General features: G+C 47.3%; 1 long non-coding RNA gene across 1 annotated transcript in view; it reads left to right on the top strand.

The window, feature by feature from the left end:
* Window positions 1-21,546, top strand: part of LOC142290449 (uncharacterized) — a 45,935-nt gene extending 24,389 nt beyond the window's left edge. The window contains exons 2-3 of the long non-coding RNA XR_012750309.1: window positions 20,827-21,019; window positions 21,114-21,546. This is a non-coding gene — a long non-coding RNA (uncharacterized LOC142290449). The remainder of the gene's footprint in view (window positions 1-20,826; window positions 21,020-21,113) is intronic.
* The last annotated feature ends 1,070 nt before the right edge of the window (window positions 21,547-22,616 follow it).

Genomic DNA, 22,616 nt, shown 5'->3' on the forward strand with positions numbered 1-22,616 from the left:
CCCCTATCTACATAATGGGGAAAAAGTGAAACGAAAAGTGTATCCGCACCGTCGCATTTACAATCACGAAATTTTGCACAGACACCTCATGTGACCCAGGGAACGTAATAGACTATGTTTTGACAGGAAAATGTAACCCCGCGCTTTACAGTTACACTCCAAAAACATGCCTATATTAAAGTAAATGGAGCCTGGAACTACAGGTTATTAGTAGGAGCTGTGATTAGTTGCTATAGGAACAAAAGACATTAATAGTATAAGAAGCTTATATGTGATGTAATAAGATGTCGGTGGAGAGACGGAGAGAGACAGACAGAGAGAGATAGACAGCAAGACAGAGAGAGACAGACAGAGAGACAGACAGAGAGACAGACAGGGAAATAGACAAAGAGATAGAGACAGACAGAGACAAATGGTGAAAGAGACAGACAGAGACAGACGGTGAAAGAGACAGACAGAAACAGACAGAGACAGACGGTGAAAGAGACAGACAGAGACAGACCTGGAAAGAGACAGACCTTGAAAGACACAGACCTGGAAAGAGACAGATGGGGAAAGAGACAGACAGACATGCAGACAGGGACAGAGAAAGGCAGACAGGGAAGGAGGAGACAGCCAGAGAGACAGACAAAAATAGATGGGGAAAGACACAGACCTTGATAGAGACAGATGGGGAAAGAGACAGAGAAATAGAGACAGACAAAAAAAGAGACAGACAGAGACAGGCAGACAGGGAAAGAGACAGACAGGAAAAGACACAGACAAAGAGACAGGGAGACAGACGGGGAAAGAGACAGACCTAGAAAGAGACAGATGTGGAAAGAAACAGAGAAATAGAGACAGACAAAAAAAGAGACAGACAGAGACAGGCAGACGGGGAAAGAGACAGACAGGGAAAGAGACAGATGGGGAAGAGACAGACCTGGAAAGAGACAGACCTGGAAAGAGACAGATGGAGCACATTATTTGGCCAATTTAGTTCTGTGTGGAATATCTGTGGTGTTGAAATATATGTTGTGAAATGCTTCCATTAGGTTAGTTTTTACTTTTTAATAATTACATTTCTATCTATTTGCTTTGTGGTTTTGTGTGCAGAATAAACTTTTGTTAATACATTCTATTTTGTTAACAACAGTTATTAACCCTGTGTCTGTCTCTTTCCCTGGCTGCATTGTGACACGCCAACATTCCATATAAGGGCGTGGCTGCGCATTCTTCTGAAGTTCTGGCTGCACTGTGGCTCCCAGCTCCATTCGCTTTAATGGAGGCAGGTTTTTTGGCAAATGACTGTAAAGCGCGGGGTTAAAATTTCCCCTCAAAACATAGCCTATGACGCTCTCGGGGTCCAGACGTGTGAGTGTGCAAAATTTTGTGGCTGTAGCTGCGACGGTGCAGATGCCAATCCCGGACACACACACACACACACACACACACACACACATTCAGTTTTATATATTAGATATATGCTGCATATTTAGTGATTTTCCTTAATACAATATACCAGTACATGTAACTTAAAGATGGCTCCTACATCCTGGACAAATCCCAAAGAAGTTGAGGAACAAAGGAATTCCTAAAGTTCGGAACAATTAATCTGGCAGAGACTATGCAAATTCCTATACATCCTGAGTCCAGCCTGTGATACTTGATTGGACTGTATTTTGTCTACACCCTTCACTTCTCTAAAGCTATAAAAAGTTTCAAACAGTAAAGAGAGCCAGAAGCTCTGGCGTCTGTCATGGGGATAGTTATAACTGACTTGTAGTCCGTTATTTTAGTCTTGTGTGCACACATGACATTATAATTTGAACACGGCAGTCAGACCTTAAGAGACCCATTGAAGTCTCATTCTCAACACTAGTGCTTGTATGGCACTGCCTTAACTTCATATAGCAAAATCCTGCTGGTTGGTTCCTTTTAAGGTATGTTCACAGTGTGTTTTTTTGCTATTTGAAATTTTTTCTTTCTCAACCAGGAGATGCTTCAAGAAGCTCTTTTTTCTTTGTAGTTTTGTAAACAGGCAGTTTCTTTTTTTTTTTTTTGCTTCTTTTGGGCATTTCTTTTTGCATTTTTTTGGGTCACCGTGGAGTTTTAAACAATTTTTTTCATTATTTTTATTTTATTCTGGTATTGTCTGGTCATTTTTTAGCTCCATTAGAGATTGTTGTTCAGTACTAGGATAACTCCTCCTAATTCCCTATGTTTGGCCCCATTAAACAGTTCCAGTGGGCAGTGTCATCACTTGTGTTTCCATGGCTCAAGTCAGGTTGTGATATCACTCGAGCCCCGAACCCATCACCATCAGCTTCTTTCTCACCTTTTCAGAAGTGTGAGTAATCAACAAGAAGTGAGAGTTGCGGCTGTCACTCACTTCCTGTTGATGTCTCATAAGTTCAAAGGCGGGGGACAGAAGCCGGCGGTGATTGGTCGTGGGGCTCGTGTGACGTGAAAACCTCATGTGAGCTCCATGCTGGCACAGAAGGGGAGTAAAAGCTTTTTTACTTTAATGGGTCTCAACATTAGGAAGGAAATGGGGTTGCCCAAGTAGTGGATAACTCCTTTAATCAATGAAGAAAACTCTGTGAGTTGCTTCAGAAATGCTTAAAATACAAGGAAAACACCTTGGCATCTTATTAGCCTTCTCACTGACTTGTTTTGTAAGTACTGACAATTGTCCTAGTGTAAAACGTCTTAAGAATGTAAAATGTAAAATGCCTGAAAAAATCTTTTAAATGTTTGGTGTCTTCAGGTTTTATTACATCTCTATTTTTCTCCTGTTTGCTTCTTTTAATTGTATATAAAATTAGCTGTAGTACCTGGCGTTGCCCGGGATAGTAACTAAGTGTCTATCTCCTACTCTGTCTGTCTCCCTCTGTCTGTCTGTCTCCCTCTATGTTTGTCTGTCTCCCTCTCTGTCTCTCTGTTGCTTTCTCTCTCTGTCTGTCTGTCTCTCTCTGTCTTCATGTCAAATCAAATCAAATAGGCTTTATTGGCAGGACTAAAATACAATCAGTATTGCGAAAGCAAATCTCTCAATCTCTCTCCCTGCCTGGCTCTATGTCTGTCTCTGTCTATCTCTCTCTATTCATCTTGCTCTCCCTCGGTTTCTCTCTTAATCCGTCTCTCTCTGTCAGTCTCTGTTCTGCTCTCTCTCTGTCTCTCTCTATCCGTCTCTCTGTTTCTCTCTCTCCCTGTCTACCTCTCTCTCTGTCTGTCTCTCTATTTCTCTCTACTTCTCTCTGTCTGTCTGTCTCTGTCTGCCTCTCTTTTTCTCTCTCTGTCTGTCTGTCTCTTTCTCTCCCTATCCGTCTCTCAAGTGAAATCATATTAACTGACACATAAGCTTCTTATACTAAGAATGTCCTTCGTTGCCTATAGCAATCAATCAGTGTTCCTATTGATGACCTGTAGCTCCTAGCTCCATTGACTGTAATGTAAGCAGGTTTTTTTGGTGAATAACTGTAAAGCGCGGGGTTAAATTTTCTCTCAAAACATAGTCTATGACGTTCCTTGAGTGAAATGAGGTGGTTGTGTAAATTTGGGATTGTAAATGTGACACACCCACACCGGGGCCTGGGGCTTACTCGTTACCGTGACCCTGGCGGTGTTGTTTTTAATAAATGGCGGATGATGGTGGGGGGAATATTTACAGGAGAGATGTCGCAAAGCCACCTGTGTTATGCGGCAAGATAGGTGCCGCCGCTGCTGTTCAGTTTCTCCTGGGGTCGGTGGTGAAGCAGCAGAGTTGGAATTGCTCTCCACAGGTAGAGTTGGGCCCTAGGGCTGTTGGGACTAGAAGTCTATAATGGCGGGGTGCGGGGCCGGAGGTGCAGGGAATAACTGGACACACAGGGATGCAGTCACAAGGTCTTTACTCACAGTTAAGAGTTCCAGGTTAGCACATCTAGACAAATGCTGCCCTTGGGGTGCTGTGATGGGCTCCATTCGATCCAGGATAGTTCGTACGCACAACCCAGTACACCCTTCTGTGTTCCTTTCCTGGTCGTCTTCCTGCGCTGACCTCTCCTGCCTGTCCCACGCCTGCACAAGAGAGCCCCGAGCCGGTGTCCGTGGACCCTGACGAGTGGCTTGAAGCTCTATCCCTTGGCCCTACGTGGTCACCTTTTCACTGGATGAGTGTGGATGTGGCTTCGGCACTTGAAGTAACCTCAGCCTCCGGTTAACTTGCTGAGTCTTAAAGTTCTCCACTTGTTGAGGGGCCGGTCCCCTTCTGCGGCCAAGTCCCTCCACTCCGGTATCTCGTCTGTGGAACGAGACCACGGGAGTATGGTACACTTCCCATGGGCTCTAGGACCCTTTCTGTCGTGTGATTTGGCCGAGCTTCGGCAGCTCCAGACCACAGGTCTTTACAGTCTGCTCCCACTAACTAGACTCCACCTCCCAGCCTGGCTCGGACTATGCGTTTGTCGCGGGCGGCGGGGCGCTGCGCTCACCACGCTCGGGTCCGGCGCTGCTGCTGCTCGGTGGCTCGAGCGGTGGGCCGGATCCGGGGACTCGAGCGGCGCTCCTCGCCCGTGAGTGAAAGGGTGGTAGTTCGGTTTGGGGATTTGGTCAGTGACGCCACTCACGGGTTGTGGTGAGGTTGGGCACCACCGCTGCTATTGACGGGGATCCCGGGAGCGATGGTAGGGAGCAGCTGGGATGTTTCTCTCCCCTCCGTGGGTAGGGGGTTGGTGGTCCCGGGGCCCGGTGAGGTGTCGGGGAGGCAGGGTTGGCAAGGTGCAGGGTTGCTTGGACTGCGCAGCGCGGTGCAGGATGGCACGTAGTACTCACTCAGCCACAAATGGATGCAAAGTCTCTGGTAAACCAAACAGCTGGATGGACGGGTCCCGCAGCCGGCTGCTGTGGTTTCTCCCGGACGGTTGGTGGTGGCTGCCTTTCCCTGCACCTTTGTGTATGTTCGGTCCCGATGGCTTCCCACCGGTAACCCGCTCCCCAGCGTGTATATGTGTCGGAGGAGCCCTTTTGCCCACAGGCTCTGGACCTTGGAACTCTAGCTGCGGCGGTAGCTGTATTTCCTTTTGCTGGTTGGACGGTTGCCTTCAATCGGGTCTTGGCTGTTAGGAAACCCCTGGGGTTCCGGTCACTGACGGATTTGACCTATTTAACGGCGACTCCAAGCCTGGTCGGGGTCCGCAGGCCCTGCCGGTTTGTGCTGGCTTCACTTTGCTCTCCGGTTCGGTACCGGCGGGCCACCGCCCGTCCCCGGTCCTACGGTTCCGCGTTGATCTGCCTCTCCTGCAGACGGCCACCACCGTCTGCCAACCTTGCTCTCGGTGCCCGGGCCACGTACCCGGACACAGTCAGTTTGCTCCTCTACTACCACTTTACTCCTCACTCTTCCACTTCCCTAACTGATCTGTTTTCCTTTTCCCGCCTCCAGGACTGTGAACTCCTCAGTGGGTGGGGCCAACTGCCTGGCTCCACCCCACCTGGTGTGGACATCAGCCCCTGGAGGGAGGCAACAAGGATTTTGTGTCTGGCTGATATGGCTATCTCGGGGTGGGGGTGCATGTTGTAGTACCTGTGACGACCTGGCTAGTCCAGGGCGCCACATTCCCCTTTGGTTAAATGCAGACCGTCCGCGGGCTGCCCGTCCATCACCGGTTTTATTTTTCAACTGCAAAAGATAAATAACATTTAAACATTCAACAAAGCATGTTTATAAATCTTCCCTTAACGGGAGGCACGGTACTTCAACGTTACAAACACATTTTTATTAATAACGGTCGGCTTCCGCTCTCCCACCCAAACAACCTGGCCCTGATGCTGCCCCTAAGAAGTGGGCAGCACCCCTTGACCCCAGTCCAGATCCAGGCTGCCCGAGCGGGAACGGGTACGGTGTCTCACACCCGACTCTCACTTCAGGGGACCCCACGTCCATGGGGGACCCCTGACCCCCGGAGGATCGCCACCGGTAGTGGTGGGCCTGGGCCATCTCTTTCCTCCAGGCCCATCCTCCAAATCATCCTCTCCGGAGGCGGCAACGGAAACATGCCCAACATATTTACATTTCCACAAGTTTGTGGGTGCCCTGCAAGTTCTCAGGCATGTCCATAAGCAGTTTCTTATGACACGGTACAAAGGGTTTCTACGGGGACTACTTGCCGGCAACGGCCGGATCAATCACAGTGCCAATCAGGTAAAAACTTCGGTTGATTCACTGTCATTTAACAGGTAACGGTACTGGTGGTCCCAACGGGGACAACGGTGCAACGGAGGGACCGATGCCTTTGGGGCGGCTACCACCGCGGGGGGTCGGCCCAATCGGGGACCGGATGGTACATCGGGTTCTCCTTCCATAGGCAGTGCAGTCCAGAACCACTGATCGCCATTGGAAACGGTGGCGGGGGCAGCGTGCTCGAGACCTCCTCTTCCATCAGCTGCACTCTCTCGGGACCTCCTGCTGCGGTACCGGCCCCCGGCTCCCACTCAATCAAGGCTGGTTCAGGAACTTGGGTGGCCTGATCAGGACGCGGCACGGCCGCCGCGGCCCCTTGCTCACGGGCCCCCACCACGGCGACCATTCTGCGCACCTCCGCCTTCCAATCCAGCAGCTGCTGCAAGCTCTGGGCCCTCACCTTCAAGCAGAACCGGCCCAGCTCCCGTTCCAGCCACGCAGCGGTCCCGGCGGGGAGCTCACCCGGCCCGCAGTCTTCAAAGGCTACTCCTCCTTTGCCCCTCCAGAGCTTAGACGCTCTGGTGGCGGGCGCTCCCGCGCTCCAGCCCGAAGACGCCGCCATCTCTCCATCCGCGTCCCCCCTTGGTCTTTTCTCAGCACCTCCTCTTGAGGGGCGGGGCTTCGGCTTTCGCGCCTCCACTGCTCGAGAAGACGCTCGAGCGGAAAAATCTTTGAGGCGGATTCTGAAATTTTTCGGCCAGACACCGCCGGCGGGACACAAGGCGCACTTCTACCAGCCGGTAGAACGGTAAGATCCTGTTCGTGACACCAAGTTTGTCGCGGGCGGCGGGGCGCTGCGCTCACCACGCTTGGGTCCGGTGCTGCTGCTGCTCGGTGGCTCGAGCGGTGGGCCGGATCCGGGGACTCGAGCGGCGCTCCTCGCCCGTGAGTGAAAGGGAGGTAGTTCGGTTTGGGGATTTGGTCTGTGACGCCACCCACGGGTTGTGGTGAGGTTGGCCACCACCGCTGCTATTGACGGGGATCCCGGGAGCGATGGTAGGGAGCAGCTGGGATGTTTCTCTCCCCTCCGTGGGTAGGGGGTTGGTGGTCCCGGGGCCCGGTGAGGTGTCGGGGAGGCAGGGTTGGCAAGGTGCAGGGTCGCTTGGACTACGCAGCGCGGTGCCGGATGGCACGGTAGTACTCACTCAGCCACAAATGGATGCAAAGTCTCTGGTAAACCAAACGGCTGGATGGAAGGGTCCCGCAGCCGGCTGCTGTGGTTTCTCCCGGATGGTTGGTGGTGGCTGCCTTTCCCTGCACCTTTGTGTATGTTCGGTCCCGATGGCTTCCCACCGGTAACCCGCTCCCCAGCATGTATATGTGCCGGAGGAGCCCTTTTGCCCACAGGCTCTGGCCCTTGGAACTCTAGCTGTGGCGGTAGCTGTATTTCCTTTTGCTGGTTGGATGGTTGCCTTCAATCGGGTCTTGGCTGTTAGGAAACCCCTGGGGTTCCGGTCACTGACGGATTTGATCTATTTAACGGCGACTCCAATCCTGGTCGGGGTCCGCAGGCCCTGCCGGTTTGTGCTGGCTTCACTTCGCTCCCCGGTTCGGTACCGGCGGGCCACCGCCCGTCCCCGGTCCTACGGTTCCGCGTTGATCTGCCTCTCCTGCAGACGGCCACCACCGTCTGCCAACCTTGCTCTCGGTGCCTGGGCCACGTACCCGGACACAGTCAGTTTGCTCCTCTACTACCACTTTACTCCTCACTCTTCCACTTCCCTAACTGATATGCTTTCCTTTTCCCGCCTCCAGGACTGTGAACTTGTAAGGGGTAGTCGGACCCCTGGTAGTGAAGGAGCGGTTTTTCCCCCCATGAAGACGCCACAGTAGTATGGTGGCAAATTGTAAATGTTGATGGTAAAATGTTACCTGTCATAAACTGTTTCCCCACTAGGTGCCAGTGTAGAGCAGTGGTTCCCCTGGTAACAGTGGCAGGGAAGGAAGGGGCAGGGCAGCCTAGGTGGGTAAGGAAGGGTTCTGAATGCAGAGTCCAGTGTGCAGTGAGATGTGAGAGGCAAGCAAGCTCGGTCTGAGGTGACGGGGCAGAGTGTGGGAGTGAGACGAGGCAGTCAGCCTGAGTGAGTACTCTTGGCTAGAAAGCAGAGGAAACCCATGAGAAACGGTGGAAGAGTTGGGACTAGTCCGGAGCCGGTGGTGTGTACTAGAGTGGAGTGCAGCTATCAGGGGGATAACAAGTTGCCCCTGCAGGCGAAGGTTAGTGCCCTGACAAAGAAGTGGAGAGGTGAGAACTTATCCAGAGCCGGTAGTGTGTGCTGGATCTGCCCTACAGTAAATCCAGGTTAGAGCGCAGCTACTAGGGGGTTAACGTATGTCCCCTGCAGGCAAAGGAAAGTGCCCGTAGAGAAAAAGGAAACCGTTTTTGTAGAAAAGGACCTGTAACTTGTAACGTACTAAAGTAAACCTGCTGCAAACAAAAAGATGGAAGCTTTGTTTAATAAATCGGTGTTTGGTTTATCCGCTGCCTGCAATTGTCTCTTTCCTGAAAGTGAAAAAGGAGCTGGAGAGCTGAGAAAGAACGCTGTCATGAATGGGCCCCATGCATCCACACTCTGCCCCAACAACACACCTGTTTTGCAAGTAACGGCCGGGCCGGGGTTCAGCCTGCGGCCCACAAGGCGAGGGGACCCGACTACACCCCCTGAGGCGCCCCCTGCTCCGTTACAAACTCCTCAGTGGGTGGGGCCCACCGCCTGGCTCCACCCCACCTGGTGTGGACATCAGCCCCTGGAGGGAGGCAACAAGGATTTTGTGTCTGGCTGATGTGCCTATATCGGGGTGGGGGTGCATGTTGTAGTACCTGTGACGACTTGGCTAGTCCAGGGCGCTACACGTTCCTATGGCGATATCAAAGGTGCAACTTGCCCTAACCACGGTCCAGTGGAGTGTTGCTAAATGAGAGTGTCTGTGTTGTGTGTATACTGGTATTGTGACCCCCCCTCCTTACCTGGGAATGGGATACTACACCTCTGGTTGAGGTGCAGTACCTCTGTGGAGACTGAAGCCATAGGGGAGCCACAAATGCAACGGTGCAGATTCCTTTAGCGGACACACACACATACATATATACATACATACACACATACATACATACATTCATACATACATACATACATACATATATATATATATATATATATATATATATATACACACACACATACATACAGACACACACATATGTGGTGCCCCTGGGCCTCAGGTGCCACAGGGTATCGTGCCTCATTTCAGGAGTAATATCCATCCCGGGTTAGGAGGGGGTTAACTGCTGGTTCCTTCACAAAACACACACTTACAACAGTAAGGTGCCTTCCCACAGGGGGTTGGACTTGGGCAGACAGGGTAGTTAGCCATCAGGAAGCATGAAACTTTCACGGTCGCTAGGACAACCACCGGGGGTGGGCACCACATGGGGTAGAAGTAGGCACAACCAATACACTTTAGGCAGAACCTTCCCGGGCACAGCTTGGGATAATATCTAGCACTGAAAACAGGAGTTAGTGTTTCTCTCTGTTCATGGACCCATTGGTTGGAGCAGGAGGCTCGGCCCGGGTTCCGGATAACCACCGAGGGACACTTCACTAAAATACTTTCACGGGTACCGGCGGTGAACGCCAACTGTCCGGGATCGGCTGGTGCCCATAGAGGCAGAGATCGGTACTCTGGGGCAGCACCTGAACTACTTGTAAGTAAAAGATCTGGAACCGCATCCCCTGTCTCTGCCTCTCCTTTACCGGCGCCGTCTCCCAGCGCTGCGGCGCCAATGGCGACTACCACCACCCCCGTCCTTACTCCGTAATCCTCCCCGGGGTAATCCCGCTCTGCCTGTGGAGAGCGACACCATTCTGGCTGCGACCTTCACCATCAGCCCCAGAGAGCAGCACCCGCAGCGGCTGCCCCCATCCCTGGCTGCGTACCACATGTGGCGTCACGATCTTAAAAAGACTTTCCTAACCTCCAAAAACCACCTCCATCCTTCCTACCACCCTCCTTTTTGTACACCTCGGGGCAACAGAACAGAGCCAGGTCACCCCGTGATGACACAAAGGATCTTCACCCCCGGCCTGTCAACGAGTAGGTTAAAACACCAGTCCCGTGGGGTGCTACACATACACTCGGCTTTATATATTAGGTAACTAATTTCTACAACCTTTCAATAAATAATAATAGGACAGATTTCCTGCAATGGACGTGTTTACTGAATCTTTTTAATTCTGCAGTCACACTTCTGTGTAAAATATCTGCGTGCTACCTGAATTTTTGGGGGATCGTACACAGACTCATTAGGTTTCACAGATTTACTTCCTAATCCGTGACTTCAATGAATGTCATAATACATCCATTCTACTCAGCGGTTCTGAGACCTATCCAATAAAATTAGGGCAGCTCACGGACATTTCACATGGATGTATAAATGCAGCCTAAATCCCATAAATCACAAGTCATAGCTTGCTGTGCATAGATGACATGGACATGTACTGTAATTCTTACACACGCAAGCAGCCACCAATCCCTCTGTGCTAGTACATGACAACACTGCAGGAATACATCTCAGAGTAATGGCTGCAAGCAATATTCCCACACACATCACTAGTCAAAAGAACGCTGCAAGCAAAAAGAAATGTAAATAAGTCTGACTACCATCAGAGGGATCGTGTAAAAATAAACCTCCTCTTGAAGCGCTGCCAACCCAACAAAGTGGTCCCATGAGTGACGTGGTAGGGGATTGGCATGTGAAAACCCAAGGCTCAATTACATGAATCAAGCAGACCAAAGATATTTTAGGAATTAGTGGGGTTTACTAGTAACGGGAACTGTTCAGTGCCAGCCTACAGTGTAATCAATTACCTGCTACTATTAATAATCTAGTTCATGTCAGGTAATTTTCTGCCAATTAATTTACCCTATTGTCTCCTCTTTACAATAGCATCACTGGCAGAGGATAAAGGCTAACATGCCCGGGGGTGATCGGTACTCGTAATGAACAGTTGGACGCTCGAACGGGCTCTACTCGTGTATCGAGTAATGGAAGTCAATGGGGAACTCGAACATTTTTCTATAAGATCTTCCGGAAAAATGCTTGAGTTCCCCTTTAACTTCCATTTTACTTGATACACCAGTCAAGCCCTTCCGAGCATCCAACTGCTTATTACGGGACCAGAGCATGGTAGTGCTCACTCACCACTATTAAAGACCACAACCAGACAGGGACATTGTCAGGCTTCCATTTCAACAGGAAAAAAATCAGTTAGTTGCCCCAGTCTTTTATTTTTGTGTGCCGGCCAAGAATGAGAGGCTTGTGAAAGAGAACCTGTCATCAGATTCATGCTTGTTAAAATAAAGGTTTGGGCATTATTGCGCTGTTATAAAGATTTAATAGGTACCTTCAGGATACAAACCTACAGCCTGGTTGTTTAATTTACATTTGAAGTTTGGGTTTCCTAAGCTATTTGGGCATCGGCCCAGGACTGTAGGTTGGGACAGGGTTTTTGGTTCTGCCCTGGTCCCTCCGCTGTCTCTGGTGTTTGTATCTTCCTATTGTTTTAAATTTCGCTTCGGCATCTGCACACACTGTCCTCCCAGTGAGCTTCAGGAAAATGGCACCAGTAGCGGTTCATGCACAGATTGAGATCTTGGCTCGATGAGCTGTGATCTCAATTTATGCATACGCTGTCACTGTTGCCATTTTACTGAAGCCCTCTGGGAGTTCAGTGTGCGCATGCGTCCCTACCAGCGCCATTTTCCTGAAGATTGTTGGGAGGTCAATATGCATGCACAACAAATAAACAACAACAAAATACTTTTTTTTTTTACAAAAGAATGCATAAAACTATACAAAGGGAGCTTAAATAGAAGCAACCACCAGCCAAGGTGAAGCTGCCAGCTGTGGTCTGCAGGCTGCCGTTCTCTGCTTCACCTTAGCTGGCTACAAAAAATAGGGGGGGACCTCACATCGTTTTTTTAAATTATTTATATATTTTTTAGCTAAGTACAAAGCTAAACACCCTTTAGTGCCATATGAAAGGCACTAAAGGGTGCAAAATTACAAAATGCAGGGGAGTGGGACATTATATATGTCTTTCTTAGCTATCTATCATCTATCTTTCTAGCTTTTCACCGTATGTAACCCTTCTTCCGTTTTTTGTTTTTTTTTGCGATCCCCAAAAAAAACGGAAGGCACACGGATGTCACAATAATACATCTGTAAAAAAACAGGACCGTTTTTGTGGACCGCAAAAATGGGATGGTTGTGTGAATGTACCTTTAAGGGTATTAGTTGATATCCCTTACTATTTTAAATCACTTAATAAAGGTCACATTTTGCAATAGCTTGAGTTTTTAATTGCTTTAGGGGAAATTATCCAAAGTTTTTTAGGCAATCAGGAAACATACGTTTTTAGTAACATTTGCTCTCGATATTGGCCGAAGTAAACCAGCTCTAATAAATGTAAACTAAATCTCCAATCTCATCTGCATATCTACATTATAAGTTTATCTTTATTATTTATTCCTGCTGAAACAGTTCTCTTATCTGATCACCAGCTGCTTCCCAGCTGCCATTGCACAATCAGTGCTGTGTACTTGATGAGCTTATACATTTGCATGTGACTGGGGGAAATGTGTGTCCAGCATTGTATGTCTACCTACTCCCTCCAGCCATAGCTCTCTCTTCGTCTCTCCCACACCCACTTCTTAATTCTTAAACGCTTACTATAATAACACTGTGACAGCGAGGAACCTTCTGAATATTAGTAGACTTATGCTTCATGGTGGGTAATGATAAATCTTTTAATTACATGATCCATTTCTGTAATGCTACCTATAGCCAAGGTTATCGAAGAGGATCTAACTCTACTTTACCATTCTAGGATTCGATGATCTTGGACACTTTTTGGTAGGCCGAAAGGTCAAACAATTAACAAAAGTAAAAAAGCAGATACATTTAGAGGCACTGAAATTCTGTTTCATGTCTTTATAATGCTTAAAGGGGTTGTCTGAGATTTGAAGATTGTTGCTTAAAGTGAACCTGTCAGGTGCATTATGCACCCAGAACCACGAGCAGTTCTGGGTGCATATTGCTAATCCCTGCCTAACTGTCCCTGCATCTATTAACATAGATAAAGAGATCTTTAGAAAAAGTATTTCTACAGATCTTTTATCATATGCTAATGAGGCCAACTCCCCAAAGTTGTACATATCTTTTAAAGGGAACCTGTCAGGTGCAATATGCACCCAGAACAACGAGCGGTTCTGGGTGCACATTGCTAATCCTTGCTTAGCAGTCCCAGCATATAGTAGAATAGATAAAGAGATCTTTAGAAAAAGTATTTCTAAAGATCACATATGATATGCTAATGAGGCCAGCGAGTAGACGCAAGGACATTACTTCCCCTGGCTAGTCGGTCCCTTTAGTATGTTAGTACGTCCATGTGGGTGTGCTAACTTGCTAATGAATTTGCAGCGTCAGAGGCATGGCTGTGCTCACCTCTCTGCTGCCATCACATCCAATTCCTGGATTTCAGCTCAGTGCGCATGACCCCGGACTTTTGGTCATGTGCACTACATGGGTTTGAAGCCAGGACTCATATACCCGGCTTCATAGTCCGGGGTCATGCGCCCTGAGCCGAAATCCAGGACTTGAACGTGATGGCAGCAGAGGTGAGATCGACCATCCTCTGACGCTGCACATTCATTAGCATGTTAGCACACCCACAGGGGTGTGCTTACATGCTAAAGGGGCCAACTAGCCAGGGGAAGTAACATTCTTGTGACTAGTCCCTGACCTCATTAGCATATCATATGAGATCTTTAGAAATACTTTTTCTCAAGATCCCTATATGTACATGTGATGCCCTGGCGCCGCCAGGTGGTCACACACAAAATAGGCCCCCACACAACACCATCCCTCACAGGGTTACACCGAGCCGACAAAACCCTAGTCAACCCCCCCAGGGTAGGAGAGGCACACCAGTGGGCGGGACCAGGCGAAAGGAAAATGCCCACCTAGGGGTCTAGAGAACCTGAGGCGGGAAAGGAGTGACAGTTGAAGTGGAGTTATGTGGAGCAAAGTTTGAAGTAGCTGGTGTTGGGGTTGGAGCCCCAGCGTATTCGCTAGGTGGCAGACAGTGGTCCGTGTCTGTCAGGAGACGGGAAGACAGCTGCCGGAGATCCGAGGTGGACCAGAACAGGGTAGGATTACGCCAGTACCGACACCGGAGAACCGACCTGGAAACCGTGCACAGAGGGGGTACCTGGACCCTGAAGCAGAGACCGGAACCACCGGCTTTGTTAATTCACCAGTTGAGGACAGGATTACAGGTCCTGTCCCACCCAAAGTCCCAAAAGAGCAGACTAGCAGCCCACTGCGGGGGATAGAGCATCCGCCAGGGCCCCTTTAGATCCCATGAGTCAGCTTCTGCGGTCAAGGCTCCCACCAGTAGTTCTGGGAGCGGACTCCCCTGTTCCATACCGAGAAGTCCAAGGAGAACTAAAAAATAGTGCAGAGGAAAGTGACACAGACCATCCCTCCGGGTGAGGGACCAGAATACATCCGGCCGCGGCGGCCGGCCACTGGCACTTTGGTTTACCGTTGGACTTGTGTGATTCATTTGACTGTGAGTACACCAGCATCTCCTGGTCCGACCGGGCGCGCCGGCCCCTGCAACTACCATCCTCAGCACAGAGACACTGGGCACCGGGGCATCCATCCCTACCCACAGAGGGGTTAACATCCAGCTGCTATCCCATTGCCCCCAGGTGCTCCCCAGCAGCAGCGGTGGTGCTGCATCTCACCACACACCGTGGGTGGCGTCACCAAGTGATCACGGCAATCCCCGTACATATACGTCCCCTTTTATTTGAAGTGTCCGCACGACCCCCGGGTCCGGAGGATCCCTCGAGCCACACCACGGATCCGGATGCGGGCAGCACGGCTGCTGGCGTGGGGGTGGCACATACAACTTTGGGGAGTTGTTTTTTTATTTAACGCATGTATTTTGGGCTAAAAATCGCAATTGTATTTAATACAAATTTTGTACCTTTCAGCTGTTTCCCGACTGCTGTAGGCAATCATAGCCTTAGTGGTCACATGATGTACATTCAAGCAAGTGAGGAAAATTACTTGAAGACTAATTGCGAGTTTGGTATTTTGCATGTAATGAATGAGTTTTCAGGTACTAATAACTTCCACCAGATAATTTAACAACTCTGGCCAGGGTTCCCATACTTTTTCCACTGGGGTCTTACAGCCACTGCAATACGGCACCCACCTCCCCAAACCTTAATAGCTTTCATATTTCATCCACAACATTAGCAGTCTTTCCACCACTATGTCAGTCCTATTATGTAAGACTCTGCCACAGTATCAATCTCTCCATTTCCTGGGTCAGTATCATTATTAAAGAGACCTTTCACCAAAGAATTCATGTTGAACTGGACACACGTTAGGGTCTGTGCCCACATAGCGTACTTTCATGCAGTTACGCTGCGTTCTGCACCGCAGCGTAACTGTATGCGTCCTGCGTCCCCAGCACAATCTATGAAGATTGTGCCTAATCAATGCCCACGTGGCGTATTAGAACACAGCGCTTGGCTACTGCCGAAGCGCTGCGTTCTAAGAAGTGACATGTCACTTCTTTCGTGTGCTCTGCATGCAGCCCCCGCTCTGTCTATGGGAGAGGCAGCATCCAGAGCGCATGAAATCGGCTTTTCATTACGGACTGTTTCTGCAGCGATTTGAAGCACACATGTGCTGTTCAAATCGCTGCAGAAATTTCTGCACGGACAGAACGCTACGTGGGCACATAGCCTAATAGTGGCTGCAGAACAGAAAAACACCTGTTTTATTATTTGTTCTGATTCTCTGTGGCGGAGATATTAGCAATCAAATAATTGCCACATTGCACTTTGACCAAAGTTCTTCAATGAGGCAGGGCAGAAGATCTGCAAGTTTTTTTCTAACGCCATGTTGTTTTCCATTAGACAAAAATATTTTTTTACTAAATAACTGTATATTACTAATGTTTCTGCTCACCTCCGCTTCATGAAAATGCCAACATTCATGTTAGGAATATGCTTAGTATTTTCAGTATACAAGTCTATGGGTGCGTGTGAAACATCGGACTGCCGACGGGCCTGTTGTTTTAGGCCAAGTTTTTAATTTTCATAAGGGCTAATAAGAAAAAAATGGACCACATTGTTTTTTCTAACTTTTCCTGAGTGCGCTAATATTCTTCATGTAATTGGGAACTACTTTTGATGTACAGTGCAAAGTAGGGGCGTACATAGAAAACATGGGGCTCCATAGCAGTAGTTCTTATTGGGCCCCTCTCAAAAAAAACAAACTATTTATAAACGGGTGGGTCACATAGGAACAAACTTCACAACTTTTACAGCCCTTGCAAAGTAAGTTTCATCCTATTTAAGCCCTAGATTTCCCTTTTATGCACCCACAAACGTCTCATAATAGTTGGTAGGAATTTGGGCCCATTCGTCCTGACAGAACTGGTGTAACTGAGACATGTTTGTAGGTCGCCTTGCTCACACCGATCTTTTCAACTTTGCCCTTAAATTTTCAATATGATTGAAATCAGGGCTTTTTGATGGCCGCTCCAAAACATTGACTTTGTTATCTTTAAGCCACTTTGTAACCAGTTTAGCAGTATGCTTCAGGTCATTGTCACTGTGAGTTATGCACTGACAGAAGCCTTATAGACCATGCTCCTGGCATGTTCTAACAGGCTTGCTGTAGCTGGCTGACTCTGAAGTCACATGATGACCTCAAGTTGCCATGGCAATGATCAGGCCCCCCCGTGATCACGATGCAACCCCCAAATGTTGTGATTGCTATTGATAGCAGCATTTAAAGGGTTAAAAAGCCAGAGGCAGTGCAAACAAAACCTTCTGGCTGTGACATCTGGAGCTCTGCTATAAGTTACGCCGATCTCCCAACGGTGATTGTGTGGGTACTGCACCTGTACAGGCATGATCGCTATGATGCGAATTTATGTCATTTTGCAGTAACCCCTTCCCGACCAGGATGTAATTTTACGTTAAATGTTGTGAAGGGGTTAATGGCTGTGTGTTGAGTTATTTCGAGGACACATTAATTTTACAAGCTGTAGGCTATGTTCACACAGTGCATTTTTTCTAACCACAAAGATGCAACGTTTTTGGCCCCAAAAAAACGCACAAACACACACCCCACGGTAAAACGCATTAAAAAACGCATACGTTTTTGCCGCTTTTTTTTTTTTTTTTTAAGTCAAATCTATTGACTAGAAGGGCTCAAAAACGCTGGGAAAACACAAAAAGAATTGACATGCTGCATCTTCAAAAACGCAGCCAAGATGCAGCCAACAAAGATGCCCAGTGTGGACAGCAAAATAGAAATCTCAGACTTTGCTGGGGGAAGGAAATGCATACATTTCGGTGCATCTTTGGGACCTCAAAAACGCACCAAAAATGCAATAAAAGATGCCCTGTGTGAACATTTGCACAATGTAAAGTAGTCAGTGTGCGGCTAAGTGTCAAATCTTCAGTGTTGTCCCATGGAAAGTTATAAAATATTTACAAAGAATGTGAGAGCTGCACTCACTTCTGTGATATACTGTATGTACAATAGATCGTAGGTACACAACTTCTTGTACGTTTCATCTTGGACACAGAGCATCTCCACAGTTATTTTACTTCTTCACATTCACTTGTTCCTGCCTCCATTTGTCTCATTTGCTTCACTACAACCCAGCTTAGCAGCACAGTACGTAAGAGTCATATTTTCCACTCGTGGTTCCGTATTCTGTTCTCCAAAGGATCTGATCTGCCTGAACTTAGTGTCTAGCTCTCTAATTCTTAAAGGAAAGGTGCCGCGTTTTTTTTAATTTTTATTAATAAAAATTAATTATCCAATTCCATTATCCAACGATGATAATGGAATCGTCGTTTAAATATGAAGGGGATGATGACAGTTATTTTTGACGCCACCTGTGGTATGCGGCAAGTTAGGGACCTCTGGGGCAGATGGTGACGCAGCTTAGATGGTGCAGCTCTCCACAGGCAGAGCTGGGCCCAAAGGCGGATGGGGGTAGTAGTAGTAGGTGATGGTGGAGGTACAGGATCAGAGGCGCAGGGGAATAACAGAGCGACACAGGGATGCAGTATCAAAGTTTTTACTCACTGTAGCAGGTTCCAAGGTAACACGACTAGTCAGTGACTGCCTTTGGAGTGCTGGGTTCCACTGTGAGGACTCCAGCCGATCCTGGGTAGTTCAGAGGTCACGTCCAATGCACCTTTATGTACCTTTCATGGTTGTCTTCCTGCACTGACTTCTCTCCCACCTGCCCTGCGCCTACGCACACAGCGCCCTGAGCCAGTGTCAGTGGGCTCTGTCGAGTGGCTTGAAGGTCTATCCCTCGGCCCTGTGGTCACCTTCCAGCGGATTCGTGTGCGGGTTTGGCTATGGTACTAAATGGTCCCCAGCCTCTGGTTTTATTAGCGGAACACGTTGATTCGTCTCCTCTAGTCTAGGGACCAGTCCCCAATCTGCAGCCAAGTCCTTCCACTCCAAGGTTGTATGTGGAACGAGGCCACGGGAGTATGGTGCACTTCCCGTGGTCCCTAGGACCCCTTCTGCCTTGTGCCCGGGCCGAGCTGCACCAGCTCCAGACCACAGGTCTTCGCTCCTCCACTGCTCCTAACTGCCTGACACTACAGTCTCCCCAACTCACTAGACTCCACCCCCAGGCCCTGTCGGATTAGGGGGAGGGAGGAACCATCACCAGTGGTGGCTATACATAGCATTAATGGAACCAAGCCCTAACCCTGACCCGGTGGAGAACTGCTAATTCAGGTGTTGTGTTTTGTGTGCATACTGGTGGATGACCTCCTCTGTACCCAGGATGGAATACCACACCTCTGGGTGAGGTGCAGTACCTCTGTGGTGACTGAAGCCCCAGGGGCGTCACACATATGCTATGTGCTGCACTTTCCCTCTGGCACCTGCTCTGTGCTCAGCACTAGTTGAGCAGTAGACTGGGCAGACAGGAGATGCTGCCTTGAGCAGAGGTCCATGAATGAGGTAATTATGCGGCGGGGCGGTTATTGCAGATGACATTAGCTCATCGCTACTAGAAATCCCTTTAACTGCAATAGTCACTTGATCAGTACCCATTTCCTGCCCATTATTCATATTGGTTTCACATAATGCCTATTAATCACAGTTCATTGTGGTTTAGAAAAAGAACTGAAAAAGTTGGCACCGTGTTCGTCAGAACAATTGCACAGCAGCTGTTCAGATCTGCACATGCCAGGCGCTGGCAAAGCAGAGGGTTTCCCCAAAATGAGGATTAAATCTGCATATGAAACGTTTGTCACCAAGACCTACACGGCAAAAAAGAGAATCCGGTCAGAAGGTTTATGGAATCAGCTTATTGGAATCACAAAGCAATAATTAAACCTCTACACACTGTACATATTCAACATGGTGTTTTCTTAAATACATGCAGCTAATGAATCACACAGCTTGGAGAGGTTTCAGTAAAAATTGATGCATTCATATGGTAATTATGAAGAAATAAGCCAGTTATTTTACAATTATATTTTTCATCAATTTTGTAACCCTTATACGTCATGTACAGTATATCAGATGACAATAAAGGAATTAAATCCTGCCTTAAAGTCAGATTGCATTGCAGCAAATATTTCCATTAGCTTTCATAGGCACAAGGGAAAGGTATTGTGCCGTAGATCTTATCAGTTATAAAATCATACATACAGCCCTACCATTACCTACCTAGCAGCTTAATTATTCATTAAAAAGTGAATGCATTATGCCGTTATGCTCTGAACATCTTTAGGAATCAATATTAGGTACAAGTGATGGTACTGGGGAGCTCTGGCAATTCGGGAGGAGTATAGATATATATTGTATTTTTTAAAAAAATAACTCCACTTTTGGTTCATTGACAATAATATAAGTAGGAGAAAGCCCTTTTTAACCCAAGGATCTTGGAAAGAGGAGATGGAGATAAACAAGTGCCAAGACCTCCTGCTCCAGTAGATTAGGTTGTAGTGGTGTGAGTAGGTAACCGGAGACGTTCCTTTAGAGGGAATCTGTCAGCAGGTTTTTGCTACCTCATCTGAGAGAAGCATGATGTAGGCAAGGGGATTCTGAATCCAACAATAACACTGAGGTTACTGGATATAGCTGTCCTAACAATTAAAGATTTTAGATTTTGCATCTAGGAGGACCCATACAGCTGCCTCTACCCACACCATGGTTTTTATGTACATTTCCATAGACAGAAGCTGCTAATTACAGAGGGGAGTGGAGCTCACAGTGCTGCTGGGTCTAACTAATGTTAAAACTACGAAACTTTAATATTGGAGGTAAACAAAAACACACTGCTATAAGAGACACCTGGCTGAATTCTCTGTTTGAACCCTTGGAGCATGCGGTCTTCAGTTTAAATACCAAAAACCTGCTGACAGTGTCCCTTTAAATCTTTGTATGGAGCCTCATATGCCTAGTATTGAAATGCTTTTGACATGGTGTCACATTGCCAGCACCAACTAAAATATCAATATTGCCCACTTTTTTCTCTAAGTGGGAAGAGGATCTGGGCAAATCCTTTACTGAAGAAGAGTGTGCTAAGATCTTACACTTTACGCAACGTTCATCAATGTGCACACTAACGCAGGAGAGGAGCTACGAAATTCTAGCCAGATAGTACAGATTTCCGACGACCATTGAGACGATGTTCCTTGGAACCCCTGAAACCTGCTGGAGATGTTTGCGAGGTAAAAGGTTCATATATATTTGCTGGTACTGTCCACTTATTAGGTGCTTTTGGGAGGGTGTGTTCAATCTCTTTAACATGATCTCCACATCTAGGGTTCGGCCTTCACCTGAACTTGCTCTCCTGTCTGAGTAAATTTTCTATTTCTAAATATAAGAAGAATTTTCTCAAACACGTCTTAGCAGCTGCTAGAAATTTGATTCCTAGATTGTGTAAACAGGAGAAATCCCCCTCTAAGATGGAGTTTGTGGCGGAACATTATGAACTTTCCAGGATGGAAGAGCTGATAGGTCAAGAAACTGATCGCTCGGAAAAGGTTTTGATATCTAGACCCCTTGGGTTTTATTCAGAGACTATCCGGAATTTGGACTTCAGACCACAAAGTGAACCCTGACGCATTTATTAGAGGGGCTTAGAAGTGCCTAGAGGAGCGGAATGCAACTGCGGGACTTTCCTTTACTCTTGTCTTTTTACCCTTCTTCTATGCCTTTCTTCTTTTCTATCTCTGTTCAGTCTTTTTTTTCCCATTGAACTTATCTTTCATTTAATCCACCTTGGTTTATTTTTGTATTAAGCATATTCATCCCTGTATCAAGGACTTTCCTGTTGTATATGCAAAACTCTTCGAATCAAACTGCGCTTACTTCATATATCTGTTTGTTTTGGTTTGAAATATGTAATAAATTCTGATTTGAACAAAATATCAACATTGGACAACGGCTTCCGCATTGCACAATAATTATAAGAATGTTATTATGAAGGGTGTAAAAACGATACAAAACTTTTTTTTAGTCTTTTTAATAGGGGACGTTTGGGTAGTTTTACACAAACCTAAACCATCATCACTTTATTGTACTCTTTATAGAAGAAGCTTTAGCATCAGAATTTTCCATAAATTGCATGAAATTATATTGTGTGTGGATAAAAAGTTATAGTAATCTGTGCTGTATGCAGATTATCTACTAGTCATCTGGGCGGTGCCATTCTGGATAATAGTCACAGTCTGGGTGGAAGTCAGGTATACTGGAATTCTCTTCACTTGCAAATGTGCAGAATCTCCTTCCCCAACAGCATGCATAGGAAACTGGAAAAATGCACCTTGTTTTACTGAATGTGCCTATAAGACATGGCTTCAGACTAGACTGCCTGGTTATTCCCAGGAAGCAGCACCAAGATTACTAGTAGAATTTATATTATGTAGGTTAATGAAGAAAAAAAAAAAAACAGAGAAGCCTTTAAAGAGCACAATATCATGGTGGTGTTAATTTAGGAGGTATAAAAAGCTGCATTACTGAATCCAGCCTTTAAAAAAAAAGTAAAAAAATTCTAAAGGAAGTCAGGTCTGCATAAATACATTAAATACTGTAAAACTACAAAAATTCACACATTGGTATTTTAGAATTTTTTTATTATTATTTTTAGCTTAAAAGAAAGTGAGGCAGAAAAAACAGTCACAATAACTTATATAAATAAAAGAAAAACGAGAAACTGGTATAAAAGAATAAAAAATGGGAATGGGAATAAGAGGAGAAACCTGCCGATAGGATATTTTCCTGGTTAGCACCATCTTAAGAGAAACGGCGAACCCCCCCCCCCCC

The sequence above is a fragment of the Anomaloglossus baeobatrachus genome, chromosome 2 (assembly GCF_048569485.1).
Source record: "Anomaloglossus baeobatrachus isolate aAnoBae1 chromosome 2, aAnoBae1.hap1, whole genome shotgun sequence".
Lineage (NCBI taxonomy): Eukaryota > Metazoa > Chordata > Amphibia > Anura > Aromobatidae > Anomaloglossus > Anomaloglossus baeobatrachus.